Source organism: Erythrolamprus reginae, chromosome 12 (assembly GCF_031021105.1).
Source record: "Erythrolamprus reginae isolate rEryReg1 chromosome 12, rEryReg1.hap1, whole genome shotgun sequence".
Taxonomy (NCBI): Eukaryota; Metazoa; Chordata; class Lepidosauria; order Squamata; family Dipsadidae; genus Erythrolamprus; species Erythrolamprus reginae.
Genome location: NC_091961.1, coordinates 32,016,636 through 32,033,079, shown reverse-complemented (window position 1 = coordinate 32,033,079; position 16,444 = coordinate 32,016,636).

Here is a 16,444-nt window from a genome sequence, read left to right as displayed (position 1 = left end):
GACGTCTTGGCTACCAAAGCTACCAGCTGCCCAGAGGCTTGTAGCCTGCATCTACCAGTAGTAGCACTACTCAGCCCTGCTCTCTTTCTCTGGCCAGGCCAGGTGCTCATTTCATGCAATCTTTTCCAGGATTGTAAAATGGGCAGAGACCGTATTCATCCCCCCCTCTGCACTGCCAAGTACTCAATTAGCATTTCTGGCCCCCATCAGTCCAGGTGGACAAGCCCAATCTTGGTGGCAGCTGGAAGGTGGGGAGGGGTCGAGATATGGGCTTGCAAGATAAGAAGCATTGCCCAACTGCAGAGAGAGGCCCTTACCGAGCCGAATCCTGCAGAAGAAAGAGGAGCTTTCAGCAAAAGTTTGGCAAAAGCCATTGCTTCATTTCCGAAAAATCCTGTTGACATTCCTAGCATTCATTCTCTTGAATTTCTTTTTTTTAAAACCATGTGTACAATACAACAGTGTGGGCAGGAGCTGTGTTTGCAGAAGCCCAGGGCCAACCAGAGGAGAAGTCACAAAGAAAAGAAAGGCTTAAGATCCTTCTCACTGGTTTTTTTTTTTTGAAGGGAGGGGAAGACTTGGATAGCAGCCCAGAGACACACAATTGGTGCTTTGATTTGCAGGGAGGCTTTGGAGTGGCGGTAAAGGACTGTTTGTCGGAGAAAGAAAGATGGCGTTGGAGGGGTGGGTGGGCAACCGTTGGGTCTGTCCTGCAGAACTGAATCCGACTGGACCCATGTGGCTGGGCACCCATAACCTTGTTCAAGAGAAGAGCAACAGAGTTGATTAGGGGACTGGAGGCTAACACATACGAAGAACGGTTGCAGGAACTGGGCATGGATAGTTTAATGAAAGAAGGAATAGGGCAGACATGGTAGTAGAAACATAGAAACATAGAAGACTGATGGCAGAAAAAGACCTCATGGTCCATCTAGTCTGCCCTTATACTATTTCCTGTATTTTATCTTACGATGGATATATGTTTATCCCAGGCATGTTTAAATTCAGTTACTGTGGATTTACCAACCACGTCTTCTGGAAGTTCGTTCCAAGGATCTACTACTCTTTCAGTGAAATAATATTTTCTCACGTTGCTTTTGATCTTTCCCCCAACTAACTTCAGATTATAGTCTTCTAATATCTCAGGGATTGCCACAAAGAAGAAGGAGTCAACCTATTCTCCAAAGCACCTGGGGGTAGGACAAGAAGCAATGGGTGGAAACTAAACAAGGAGAGAAGCAACTTAGAACTAAGGAGAAATTTCCTGACAGTTAGAATAATTAATTAGTGGAACTGCTTGCCTCCAGAAGTTGTGAATGCTCCAACACTGGAAGTTTTTAGGAAGGGACTGGACTGGAGGCTAAAACATAAAGAACAGTGGCAGGAAGTAGGAATGTCTAGTTTAATGGGGGGAAAAGGACTAGAGGAGACATGATACCAGTGTTCCAATATCTCAGGGGTTGCCACAAAGAAGAAGGAGTCAACCTATTCTCCAAAGAACCAGAGGGTCGAACAAGAAGCAATGGGTGGAAACTAAACAAGGAGAGAAGCAACTTAGAATTAAGGAGAAATTTTTGGCCATGGCTAGTCTAGTGAAGAGAGGGACCAGGGGAGACATGATAGCACTGTTCCAATATCTCTGGGGTTGCCACAAAGAAGAGGGAGTCAAGCTATTCTCCAAAGCACCTGAGGCTAGAACAAGAAGCAATGGGTGGAAACTAAACAAGGAGAGAAGCAACTTAGAACTCAGGAGAAATTTCCTGACAGTCCGAACAGTTAATCTGTGGAACAACTTGCCTCCAGAAGTTGTGAATGCTCCAACACTGGAAGTTTTTAAAAAGATGTTGGATAACCATTTTGTTTGAAGTAGTGTAGGGTTTCCTGCCCAAGCAGTGGGCTGGACTAAAAGACCTCCAAGGTCCCTTCCAACTCTGTTATTTTACTCTTTTCTAAAAGAAGGACTAGGGGAAACATGATAGCAGTGTTCTAATATATCAGGAGTTTCTCCAAAGAAGAGGGAGTCAAGCTATTCTCCAAAGCACCTGAGGGTAGAACACGAAGCAATGGGTGGAAACTAAACAAGGAGAGAAGCAACTTAGAACTAAGGAGAAATTTCCTGACAGTTAGAACCATTAAAGTCTGCGGAGAGGGGCGGCATACAAATCCAATAAATAAATAAATAAATAAAATAAATAAATCTGTGGAGCTTCAGAAGTTTGTTTCAAGATTGTACAATTGAGTGCCACTTCGCCACTGCCTCACTTTGCAACATATTTTCTGGTCCCAATAGTGATTGTAAATCAAGGACTACCTGTAGTAAGAGAGTACTTCCTAGAAGTAGGCCAGGGGAATTGGCAAGAGTCAACCACTGCAGGTCAGTTATCCCATCCAACTTTTGCCTGAGTTTCAGCCATGACCCGGATACTTTATTTTTTTAAAAAGATTTGCAGACTTTCACATTTTGCAAATAATTCTTGTTGAAGATAAGCTAACAGTCTTTCTCTTTAACTCCTGGGTAAATATCAGTGTTAATCAGAGCAGTTTACCAAAAAAACAAACAAACCATCCCACTTAAAAGTGTATCAATATTTACTGTGCTCCAAAGGTCCAGTGGTTTTAAGTGCGAGAGAAGTGACTTACACTGCTCAAAAAAAAAAAAAAAAAGGGAACACTTAAACAACACAATATAACTCCAAGAAAATCAAACTTCTGTGAAATCAAACTGTCCCCTTAGGAAGCAACACTGATTGACAATCAATTTCACGGGTTGTCAGCACATTCAACTTTGTACAGAACCAAGTATTCAATGAGAATATTTCATTCATTCAGATCTAGGATGGGTTTTTTTAGTGTTCCCTTTGTTCTTTTGAACAGTGTATTTTTGGGGAACGTGGGTTGCAGTTTCTCATTACCTAAATTCACATTTCATAAGAGATAAACTTATCAAGATAGGAACGAAATCGCCCGTGGGCAAGGATTTTTTTCCACTTTTGGATAAGTTTGCAAATCCGTCCGTTGAACTTATGCGGTTAAAAGTTGACCTTGAGGTCTCAGGAATCTGCGCTACCTCTGACCTTGTTTAATATCCAGGTTGTCAGACGATATACATCACTCCCCCCCCCCCGAGAGATTATCATTTTGTCTCTTAAGCACGGACATCCACATTTTTTCGAGGGAGTTTTCTGGAGCCAACGTGTGGGGAAATCATTCATCTCTTAAAAACACATCTGTCTGTCTGCCTTTGTTTCTGATTATCTTCCTTGGCTTTCTGTTTGCCCTGATGGAAATCACCTGAAAATTGTGTTTTTTATCTCGTCTGGAGCCTCTGCAAGCACTCTTTCCCCTTCAAGGAAGATATATCTTTCCCCCTTCAAACAGAAGGACCGGGGTCATTTCTGAAGCCATCATTCACCTTCGGACTATCCCCTGGGGCCTGTTCTGTTCTGCAGACACCAGAAAGAATCACCTGGAGGCCTGCAAGGAGCCGGTCCCCATGATACGAATCGGGAGGCTTGAGCCTCCACCTGCTCTCCCCAGTCTCAGTCTGAACATAGCTGGAAGGGATCTTGGAGGTCAACTAGTCCAGCCCCTGGCTCAAGCAGGAGATCCTACACCAGGGATGGTGAACTTTTTTTTTGGTTCACGTGCCAGTTTCACAATGCTTCACAATTATACTTCCAGATACATAGAAACATAGAAACACAGAAGATTGAGGGCAGAAAAAGACCTCATCTACTCTGCCCTTATACTCTTTCCTGTGTTTTGACTTAGAATTTCTTTCTTTCTTTCTTTCTTTCCTTCCTTCCTTCCTTCTTTCTTTCTGTCCGTCCGTCCGTCCGTCCATCCATCCATCCACCCATATTTATTTTCTTTCTTTCTTTCTATATTTATTTTCTTTCTTTCTTTCTTTCTCCATGGTCCCTTCCAACTCTGTTATTGTAGTAGTAGTAGTAGTAGTAGTAGTAGTAATAAAAATAAAAATAATAATAATAATAATAATAATAATAATAATAATTCACCGCTACATCACGCAGTCCTAGGTGCTTGGGAAGCGCCCGACTGGTGATGAAATACGAAATCCAGCATAGTGATCTCGTTTGCCGTGTTGTATTGACATAATAATAATAATAATAATAATAATAATAATAATAATAATAATAGGGGCGGCATACAAATCTAATAAATCATTTTCATTTTCATTATCATTATCATTATCATTATCATTATCATTATCATTATCATTATCATTATCATTATCATTATCATTATCATTATCATTATCATTATCATTATCATTATCATTATCATTATCATTATCATTATCATTATCATTATCATTATCATTATCATTATCATTACTAAGGTCAACCTTTTCTATAGCCCGTGAAGAGACCTTCTCCGAGGAACCCCCAATATGACATCACCACATTTCTGATGGAATGACAAGCGTTTCCAAGATTTTCACCTGCTTGGAATTAGGAGTCAGACTGGAGCTGGGCGCGGGCCAAGGAAAGGCTCATAAAGATTAACTGTCTGTTAAGGCCTTTAGTGACAGCAGACGGGCACCGAGGCATCCATGGCTCCAGGTGAGTTGCAGGTGGCCCAACACACCTAGCGCTGCCAGATGGAGAGAGGAGAGCGGCTGGCCCACAGCTGCTCCCTTTAGGGGCAAATGACCTTATTAGGGAGAAGGGGTGGTGTAGTGGTTAGAGCCCAGCACTGCAGTCTACTTCAGCTGACTGCTAGCTGCAGTTCAGCGGTTCAGATCTCACCATCGACTCAGCCTTCCATCTTTCCGAGATGGGTTAAATGAGGACCCAGATTGTTGGGGGCGATATGTGGACTCTGAAAACCACTGAGATAGGGCTGTAGAAGCACTATGAAGGGGTTTCTGGCTGGCAAAGCTGGTGGATGAAGGATGGCACCAGCAGAGATAGCAGCAACATGGGGAAATAGATTTTTAAAGCTCTTAGGGTAGAGCTACTCCACTCGGAACGGAATACCCTACGCAACTAGACTTACAATCCTAGGTTTAGAAAGCTTGGGACTACATCGCCTTAAACATGACCTAAGCATAGCCCATAAAATCATCTGCTACAACGTCCTTCCTGTCAATGACTACTTCAGCTTCAACCACAACAACACATGAGCACACAACAGATGTAAACTTAAAGTAAACCGCTCTAAACCCGACTGCAGGAAATACTACTTTAGTAACCGAGTAGTTAATGCCTGGAGCTCACTACCTGACTCTGTAGTATCATCACCTAATCCCCAAAACTTTACCTTTAGACTGTCCACGGTTGACCTCTCCCAATTCCTCAGAGGTCAGTAAGGGGCGTGCATAAGTGCACCTGCGTGCCTTCCGTCCCCTGTCCTCAATGTTTCTCTCTTACCAGTATCATGTATATAAACATTGTTATATTTTTGTGTACTACCAATACGTACTTGACTAAATAAATAATTAAACAATTAAATAAATAAATAAATACATAAATACATTTTTCCTTCCTTCTCTCCTCTCTTCTTTGTTTCCTTCCTTCTTTCCTTCCTTCTTTCTTTCTTTTCTTCTTTCTTTCCTTCCCTCTTTCCTTCCTTCCTTCCTTTCTTCTTTCCTTCCTTCCTTCTTTCTTTCTTTTCTTCTTTCCTTCCTTTCCTCTTTCTTTCTTTCCTTCCTTCCTTTCTTCTTTCCTTCTTTCCTTTTTTCTTTCCTTCTTTCCTTCCTTCTTTCCTTCTTTCTTTCCTTCCTCTCTCACTCCCTTCCTTCTTTCCTTTCTTCTGTCCTTCCTTCCTTCTCCATTTTCACCAGTGTGCCTACGGCCCCCTGTCCTAATCTTTCTCTCTTACTAGTATCAAGTTATGTCATTATTATATCTTTGTATACTACCAATATGTACTTGACAAAATAAATCAATCAACAGAGATGGCAGCAACACGGCGAAATAGATTTTAAGAGCTCTTATAGTAGAGCTGGAAGGAAATTGCAATCTTCATCCAATCTCCACCAGGAGTCAGTGTTTTGCAAAGCCCATTTTTTTAACCAAAAAGCAAAATGCAGTGTAAATAAAATACATTAGCATCCCCCCAACTCACCCACCCACCCACACAAGACATGTCAGAATAGATGTGACACACAAATGCATGTCCGAAGCTGGCTTTGCAGAAGAAGGAATCAAAATGATCAAATGACTCAGGTCGGGTTCTTAGATCTCATCTCGCTTTGCACTGTCATAAAATCACAGTGGCCCAGATTAGATTAGATTAGATTAGATTAGATTAGATTAGATTTATATGCCGCCCCTCTCCGCAAACTCGGGGCGGCTCACAACAATAATAAAAAACAGTACATAATAACAAATCCAATGCCCACCAATCTAATTACAATTTAAAATTAATAGATTCATAAAACAGTCCCAATATACAGTATATGAAAAACAGGCACACAGTCAATCAATCAAATGGCAAACCTACATGGGCAAGGGGGAGATGTTGCAATTTCCCCATGCTTGACCGCAGAGGTGGGTCTTAAGGAGTTTACGAAAGGCAGGGAGGGTGGGGGCAATCCTAATCTCAGAGGGGAGCTGGTTCCAGAGGGTTGGGGCCCCGACAGAGAAGGCTCTTCTCCTGGGTCCCGCCAGACGGCATTGTTTAGTCGACGGGACCTGAAGAAGGCCGACTCTGTGGGACCTAACCGGTCACTGGGATTCGTGTGGCAGGAGGCGGTCCCGAAGATATTCTGGTCCGGTGCCATGAAGGGCTTTATAGGTCATAACCAACACTTTGAATTGTGACCGGAAACTGATCGGCAACCAATGCAGACTGCGGAGTGTTGGAGTGATATGGGCATACTTAGAGAAACCCACAATTGCTCTCGCAGCTGCATTCTGCACGATCTGAAGTTTCCGAACACTTTTCAAAGGTAGCCCCACGTAGAGAGCGTTACAGTAGTCGAACCTCGAGGTGATGAGGGCATGAGTGACTGTGAGCAATGACTCCCAGTCCAAATAGGGCTGCAACTTGCGCACCGGGCGAACCTGGGCAAACGCCCCCCTCGCCACAGCTGAAAGATGGTTCTCTAATGTGAGCTGTGGATCGAGGAGGATGCCCAAGCTGCGGACCCTCTCTGAGGGGGTCAATAATTCCCCCCCCCCGGGTAATGGACGGACAGATAGAATTGTCCTTGGGAGGCAAAACCCACAGCCACTCCGTCTTGTCTGGGTTGAGTTTGAGTTTGTTGACACCCATCCAGGCCTCAAAAGCCTCCAGGCACCGGCACATCACTTCCACTGCTTCGTTGACTGGACATGGGGTGGAGATGTACAACTGGGTATCATCGGCGTATTGATGATACCTCACCCCATGCCCTTGGATGATCTCACCCAGCGGTTTCATGTAGATATTAAATAGCAGGGGGGAGAGGACCGACCCCTGAGGCACCCCACAAGGGAGAAACCTCGGGGTCGACCTCTGACCCCCCACTAACACCGACTGCGACCGAACGGAGAGGTAGGAGGAGAACCACTGAAGAACAGAGCCTCCCACTCCCAACCCCTCCAGCCGGCGCAGAAGGATACCATGGTCGATGGTATCGAAAGCCGCTGATCCTCCCACAGGACTGAGAGGGTTGGATTTCCAGTCCTTTTTAAAATATATATATATATATTTATTTCAAAGTGTCAAATTAATCATCTGGTTATGATAATATCTTATAAGATTGATGATTAAGTCTGGGAAATTAATATTTAAGATGAAATAACATTTCTATTTTAAGAGCATTTAATATATGGTAAGGATTAAAAAAAAATTAAGAGGTAAATAAGGATGCATGACATTTGAAAATAACCACTTTGGCCTAAATGCAAGAAAATGTGAAAGTAAAGAGATGAGATGTAATAGCAAATAGTATTTCAAGTTTGCATAATGATATTGAAAAGTCTATATGAAAGTTTTCCAGGTGATAAAAGTAAAGGAGGCGGCATATTGTTGGATGATAAATACCAAGTATAAATGTAAATTCACTGTATTGTATATTGAAGGTATATGATATTTCACTGTTTAAAAGTGGAGAAAAATACCGCCCTCCCCCAAAAGTGCCATCTTAAGAAGAAACTGAATATTATAAAGTCTGGGATAAGGTCTATAATTGGTTGAACAGAAGATTTAGCAATAACTAAATAACTAAATATATTACATAGAAGTAAATAGCTAAAATTTGTAAATAATAGAAAGTATAAGTATACTTTTCTTTGTATGATATGATTTGCAAAGGTTTTTCCCTGGAAACTAGTAGAGCAGAAATAGCCCTTATATTTTGTTGTATGTTTGTCATTCTCTTATATGTATGTTGGTCTTGTTTTGTCTTAATAAAAAAGTTTTTAAAGAAGGAGTTCTTTTTTTTAAAAAAAACCCAAAACCCCTATTTTATTGAAAGTTTTCATAGCAATAGTGAAGTTTATTTGTAGCAAATCGTAAAGTTACAAACGGGACTTGGAAAAGAAAGAAATCTCCTTTAAAAATGGGTCAAATAAAACACACACATTTTCCCTACCTCCAACCCTCCCTGCTGACTGCTTGATTTTCATTGAATGAAATCTTAAAACATTACTTAAAACATTACTCATTCACATTACATAAAACATCAGCTTACAGTTCAAAAGTTTGTTTACTTCCTTTAGAAAACACGACAGGGAGAAAAACAACCCTCAGATGCTTATAAGTTCACTGGAAATATTATATATACATACATATTTGATCAGAGTGCAAGAATATATCTGTCACTTTTACGAGAGTGATCAAGTCATGTTGCCTGTTGAGGTTTGCAAGCTTCCAGATTTCACAGAATTCTTCAATGGGGAGGCAATGAAATTTTCAGGGCTGGCACATTTTAAAGGTACAAATAGATGGCTGGTGAATTTTCTTTCTATGGCTAAATTCCTGCTTCACACTTTGAAATATTGTGGCCCTTATTTCTAGAGGGAAAAAAATCAACTGATTTAGTTGTTGTTTTTTTAAGTGAATTCTTAGCCATTGGTTGAGTTGACATTTGATGGCGTGGGAAATGCTAGAATAGAATAGAATAGAATAGAATTTTATTGGCCAAGTGTGATTGGACACACAAAGAATTGGTCTTGGTGCATATGCTCTCAGCGTACATAAAATAAAATATACATTTGTCAAGAATCATGTGGTACAACACTTAATGATTGTCATAAGGGTCAAATAAGCAATGAAGAAGCAATATTAATAAAATGGGCAAAATTGTTGAATAAAATTGGAAGGCCAGAGCTAGAATACAGAGCACCGCAAATTATATCAAATAACACCCAAACCGATGGCAGAAATCCACTTCTCTTGGTGCAGAATTTGAATTATTTTGTGACAGACGGAGACATGTTGTTTTAGCCCAAATCATGCTTGAGAAGGATTTTTTTTTCTCTTTTCTGCTCAACCCATTGATGAATTCCAGAAATCTCAAAAGGAGGGAATGTCCAACTTTTAGCACAGGGGTCTTCAAACTTGGCCACTTTAAGACTTGTGGACTTCAACTCCCAGAATTCTGGGAGTTGGAGTCCACAAGTCTTAAAGTGGCCAAGTTTGAAGACCCTTTCTTTTGCAGCTTGGAGATTTGTAGATTATAGCTCCCATGGCTTGCTTGGGGAATTCTGGGAGTTGGAGTTCAGAAGCCTTCGAAAGTTGCCAAGGTTGGTCACCCCAGCCCTAAAGCTTGCATCCTGCCCATTCCGTGTTGGTCGACCTGAGAAAAGCTATCGTTTGGAGTGCTTGGCAAACCCAAAATGGGGTAAACTGAGTCCACAGAACTCTTGCGTTGACGAGAGCGGCCGGCTGTTACTAGGCTAACTGTAGCACAGATCACAACTCCTATCTTTCCAGAAGTCTTCTGCTACCGAGACCGAAGGCGCATAGTCTTTGCAATCCAGGGTGGCGTAGGGAAAATATTCGGGGGCTCGAAATGTGTCCAAGTGCTGGGAACCACATGGGGTGCTACAGTAGCATGTCGGTAGGCCAGAGGTGTGTGGGATGTGGCTGTGCGGTTGGTAGGTACGATCCTCCGAAGTTGGATACATGCAGCTCCTACCATCCAGAGCTGGGCAACCATAGCTGAGAGGGGCAAAAGGAGGCATCTGAGATGGGGAGTAGCCGTAATCGAAGGAGCTGGAGGGATCAGGAACCTCTGGAGATCCAGAACCCTAAAACAAGAAAAGAATGATGAAGCACCCACTCTTCCGCGTGAAAATGTTATTCTGAATTCACAGGACGACCGAGGCAGGTGAGCTCAGAAGTAAACTGGGCTTACTCTCCAGAGAGAATGCACCAGGGAGGGCTAATCAGCTAAAGGAGTGGTGCCCAACCTGGGCAACTTATGGACTTCAACTTCCAGAATTCCCAAATGGCAGGGAATTCTGGGAGTTGAAGTCCAGTGGTCCTTAAATTGCCAAGGTTGGGCACCCTGAGCCAAAGCAAGGAAGCACAATCTGAGTCCCAAGATTGTACTACATTGTTCTCGAGTTTGCAAGAAAACCGCACCCCGATAGGTTTGCAGAAATAAAACAGAGAAACCCTGAAATAAATAGAGGTCCCCAAACTTGATGATGATGACAACAACAACAACAACAACAACAACAACAACAACAGAGTTGGAAGGGACCTTGGAGGTCTTCAAGTCCAACCCCTTCTTTGGCAGGAAACCCTACACATCCAACATCTTCAGTGTTGGAGCATTCATAACTTCTGGAGGCAAGCTGTTCCACTGGTTAATTGTGCTAACTGTCAAGAAATTTCTCCTTAGCTCTACGTTGCTTCTCTCCTTGTTTAGTTTCCACCCATTGTTTCTTGTCCTACCCTCAGATGCTTTGGAGAGTAGCTTGACTCTCACATTTACTATTGTTGAGCAACATACCACATATACTGTACCTGTGCACCTGGCAACTTTAAGACGTCTGGACCAGCTGGCTGGAGAATTCTGGGAGTTGAAGCCCACAAGTCTTAAAAGTTGCCAAGTTTAAAGACCTCTGCCTTGAATGGATGACTAGCCAAGTAACTGCCTGCTGATGCTCTAAACCCGACTACTGTAACGCTCTCTACATGGGGCTACCTTTGAAAAATGTTTGGAAACTTCAGTTCGTGCAGAATGCAGCTGCGAGAGCAATCATGGGCTTTTCCAAATATGCCCATGTTACACAAACACTCCACAGTCTGCATTGGTTGCCGATCAGTTTCCAATCACAATTCAAAGTGTTGGTTATGACCTATAAAGCCCTTCATGGCACCGGACCAGAATATCTCCGGGACCGCCTTCTGCTGCACGAATCCCAACGACCAGTTAGGTCCCACAGAGTGGGTCTTCTCCGGGTCCCGTTAACTAAACAATGTCATTTGGTGGGACCCAGGGGAAGAGCCTTCTCTGTGGCTGCCCCGGCCCTCTGGAACCAACTCCCCCCAAAGATTAGAATTGCCCCCACCCTCCTTGCCTTTTTAAAACCCACCTCTGCCATCAGGCATGGGGGAATTGAGACCCTCTTTCCCCCTAGGCCTTTACAATTCTATGCATGTATGTATGTATATTTGTTTTTTTTTATATTAATGGGCTTTTAATTATTTCTAACATCAGACTACGATTGTACACTGCTTTATTGTTGCTGTTAGCCGCCCCGAGTCTCTGGAGAGGGGCGGCATACAAATCAAATCAAATCAATCAATCAATCAATCAAATAAATAAGTGAGTGAGTGAGTGAGTGAGTGAGTGAGTGAGTCAGTCAGTCAATCAAAAATAAATAAATTGCATTCATTCTTCCCCCTGAAACCTGCTGCTCTTCCCCTGCATCCAAGCAGTTTTTTTCTCCTATATAGATTTGGGAACCTCCCTCTCCAAATCTGTAGATATAAAAGCTGAAGTACCAGGCAGGTGAGGGCTGGCTGGAAGCTCTCGGGTGAGCAGGGCAGGTTGTTGTCCTGTGCCAGGGTGAAGGGCACATCCAGAGGGGGCTCGGCTTGAAGGCAGGACTCCACCAGTTGCTCCAAAAAATTGGGAATTTCCTGGCAGGAGGTTCCGTTCTGGAGCTGCCAAGGTTGCACGCAGCTGGATAAGGACGGTTCAGGCGCCGTATCGATGTAAGGAACTAAGACAAGGAAACAAGGCAGGAGAACTTAGCTCTGCTGTGAAATAGATTATTGCCAGAGACTTTAGCCTGGCAAATAACAAATATCCAGAGAATAAGGTTCACCATCCCTGATCTAGGCCCTGCTCCCAGAGGACTCTGGGCGGCTCACAGCTAAATAGACGTAAAATACATTATAAAATCCAATTAAAAAAAGAGTGCAAAACAATTTAAAACCCACGATGAACACCCAAAACAGGTAAAAAGCCCATGCATATCTTTCCTGGTTGGATCTTGACGGGAGGATGCTATCAGCTCAACGACCTCAGGCCTATTGGAAATGCCAGGTGTAAAGCCCTATTACACCCTGGAGCATTTTGTCGAGATAGGAAAAGATGATTTGGGCAGGGGAGGAAAGAGAGCGAAGGACAGCTGCCGGGTGGGGAAAAATAAAAGCAAGGGTGGCTGGTTGTAAACAAACCCACCCCAAAATAAGTTAGCTTAGCAAGAAGAGGAAGAGGGAATGAACACAGCAACTGCCTTTCAATCCACTCCAGAAAAGACGCAGCACAAACTCAGCTGGAATCTCTCTCTCTCCTTCTCCCTCTTTCTCTCTTTCCTCTCTTTCTTTCTCTTTCTCTCTCTGTCTGCCTGTTTCTCTCTCTCCCTTCTCTCTCTCTCCTCTCTTTCTCTCTCTCTCTTTTTCTCTCTGTGTCTCTGTCTGTTTCTCTCTCTCTCCCTTCTCTCTCTCCTTCTCTCTCCTTCTCCCTTCTTCTCTCTGTCCCACCTCTCTCTTTTTCTCTCTCTCTCACCTTCTCTTTCTTTCTCTCTGTCTCTGCCTGTTTCTCTCTCTCTTTCTCTTTCTCTCCCTCTCTTTCTCCTCCTCTCTTGTTTCTCTCACCTTCTCTTTCTTTCTCTCTGTCTCTGCCTGTTTCTCTCTCTCTCTCTCTCTCTCTTTCTCTCCCTCTCTTTCTCCTCCTCTCTTGTTTCTCTCACCTTCTCTTTCTTTCTCTCTGTCTCTGCCTGTTTCTTCCTCTCTCTCTTTCTCTCCCTCTCTCTTTCTCCTCCTCTCTTGTTTCTCTCACCTTCTCTTTCTTTCTCTCTGTCTCTGCCTGCTTCTCTCTCTCTCTCTTTCTCTTTCTTTCCCTCTCTCTTTCTCCTCCTCTCTTGTTTCTCTCACCTTCTCTTTCTTTCTCTCTGTCTCTGCCTGTTTCTTTCTCTCCCTCTCTCTTTCTCCTCCTCTCTTGTTTCTCTCACCTTCTCTTTCTTTCTCTCTGTCTCTGCCTGTTTCTCTTTCTTTCTCTTTCTCTTTCTCTTTCTCTCCCTCTCTCTTTCTCCTCCTCTCTTGTTTCTCTCACCTTCTCTTTCTTTCTCGCTGTCTCTGCCTGTTTCTCTCTCTCTCTCTTTCTCTTTCTCTCCCTCTCTCTTTCTCCTCCTCTCTTGTTTCTCTCACCTTCTCTTTCTTTCTCTCTGTCTCTGCCTGTTTCTTTCTCTCCCCCTTTCTCTTTCTCTCCCTCTCTCTTTCTCCTCCTCTCTTGTTTCTCTCACCTTCTCTTTCTTTCTCTCTGTCTCTGCCTGTTTCTCTCTCTCTCTCTTTCTCTTTCTCTCCCTCTCTCTTTCTCCTCCTCTCTTGTTTCTCTCTCACCTTCTCTTTCTTTCTCTCTGTCTCTCTCTTTCTCTTTCTCTCCCTCTCTCTTTCTCCTCCTCTCTTGTTTCTCTCACCTTCTCTTTCTTTCTCTCTGTCTCTGCCTGTTTCTCTTTCTTTCTCTTTCTCTTTCTCTTTCTCTCCCTCTCTCTTTCTCCTCCTCTCTTGTTTCTCTCACCTTCTCTTTCTTTCTCGCTGTCTCTGCCTGTTTCTCTCTCTCTCTCTTTCTCTTTCTCTCCCTCTCTCTTTCTCCTCCTCTCTTGTTTCTCTCACCTTCTCTTTCTTTCTCTCTGTCTCTGCCTGTTTCTTTCTCTCCCCCTTTCTCTTTCTCTCCCTCTCTCTTTCTCCTCCTCTCTTGTTTCTCTCACCTTCTCTTTCTTTCTCTCTGTCTCTGCCTGTTTCTCTCTCTCTCTCTTTCTCTTTCTCTCCCTCTCTCTTTCTCCTCCTCTCTGGTTTCTCTCACCTTCTCTTTCTTTCTCTCTGTCTCTGCCTGTTTCTCTCTCTCTCTCTTTCTCTTTCTGTCCCTCTCTCTTTCTCCTCCTCTCTGGTTTCTCTCACCTTCTCTTTCTTTCTCTCTGTCTCTGCCTGTTTCTCTCTCTCTCTCTTTCTCTTTCTCTCCCTCTCTCTTTCTCCTCCTCTCTCGTCTCTCTCACCTTCTCTTTCTTTCTCTCTGTCTCCGCCTGTTCCTTTCTCTCTCTCCTTCTCTTTCTCTCCCTCTCTCTTTCTCCCCCCCCCTCTCTCTCTCTGACTGCCTGTTTCTCTCTCTCTGTCCTTCTCTCTCCCCCCTTCTTTCTCACCTTCTCTTCCTTTCTCTCTGTCTCTGCCTGTTTCTCTCTCCCCCCTTCTCTCTCTCTCTCTCTCTCTGTGTATTTTAAGCTCATGTGAGCTCCCCCCAACCTCCTCCACCCAGCCTCAATGCTCATCTGCATTCAGCAAGCTCCTGCCCAACGCGGATTGGCCATTTTCACAATTAAATGTCCGTGCCCAGTCGAAAGTCACGGCTCAAGAAGAAAACTGATAGGAACAGGCACAGAAAGCTCAGAAGAGAAGGGAGGGTGCGTGCTTGCAGGCGCTTTGGTGGGGGCTGGGGAGAAGAGAAGGGGAGGGGGCTGCTTTGTACCCACCTGTGCAGGGAGGCGAAATAACTTCACTGGCCTGGATGTTTCCGCTGCATTCTACGAAAACCTGAGAATAAAAGGGGACAAATTTGGGGATGTTCCTCTCAAATAATAAAACAGAGAAGGACTCGCTGCCTTCCTCCCCTTCCTTCGCCCCCTTACATGACAGAGGTAAGTCCAGGATTTCTCTGCAAAATGGGGAAAATGTGGAGATGCTGTGAGACCATGAATGACAACTACAGTATTCTTTCCTGAGGCCTCCTTCCATGTTCTTCCTCGGCTAAATATAATTGAGGGATGCCAGATCTCCCTGTAGCAGGGCTTCCACTGCCTTAGAAAAAAATTCTGCACCTGAACAATAGGAAGGAAGGAAGGAGAAAAGGAAATGGAGAAGGAGGGAAAGAGAAGGGAAGGAAGGGAAGAGGATGAAAAGGAAAAGATGTAGAGAAGGAAAGGAAACGCAGAAGGAAATGGAGAAGGAAAGGAAAGGAAGAGAAGGAAAGGAAAAGAAAGGAGGAGGGAGGAGAGGAAATGGAGAAGGAAGAGAAAGGAAAGGGAGAAGGAAAGGAAAAGAAAGGAGGGAGGAAAGGAAACGGAGAAGGAAATGGAGAAGGAAAGGAAAGGAAGAGAATGAAAGGAAAAGAAAGGAGGAGGGAGGAAAGGAGAGGAGAGGAAAGGAAATGGAGAAGGAAGAGAAAGTAAAGGAAGTGGAGAAGGAAAGAAAAAGAAAGGAGGGAGGAAAGGAAAAGGAGTGAAGAGGAAAGGAAACGGAGAAGGAAAAGGAGAAGGAAAGGAAAGGAAGAGAAGGAAAGGAAAAGAAAGGAGGAGGGAGGAAAGGAAATGGAGAAGGAAGAGAAAGGAAAGGAACTGGAGAAGGAAAGGAAAAGAAAGGAGGAGGGAGGAAAGGAAAAGGAGAGAAGAGGAAAGGAAACAGAGAAGGAAATGGAGAAGGAAAGGAAAGGAAGAGAAGGAAAGGAAAAGAAAGGAGGAGGGAGGAAAGGAAACGGAGAAGGAAATGGAGAAGGAAATGGAAAAGGAGAGGAAATGAAAACGTTTATGTATAAGTGAATCAAATCTGCGCAAGATTTCTTATTTGCAGACAGAGTTTTTACTCTGCTCTTCTGCTTGTTCACTTTGTTAGTAGCTTCTTTTATGTGAGATGCAACAAGGGAGGTTTCAAACTCCAGAAATGTTTGAATCAAACGCAAGAGCCTAGCGCTCAGGAAACCCAAGGACTAATTTTTAGAAAACGGGAGTACAATCTTTCCGCACCTACGTAGACATTTCTCTTGAAATGTTTGCAGTGCAACCTGACCAAAATGTTCTGCCTTTGCTTTTCAGCTCCCACCCTTGTCCAAAGAAGGAAGATGTTGAACAGATGAGGAAGATACTGGAGGAGACAGAATGTCTGTCTTGGCCAAGGGCTGCACTAGATCAGAGTTTTTACAACATGGCCCCTTTAAGATGGGTGGACTTCAACTCCCAGAATTCCCCAGCCGGCCATTCTGGGAATTCTGGGAGTTGAAGTCCATGCATCTTAAAGTTGAAAAGACTGAGAAATAGTG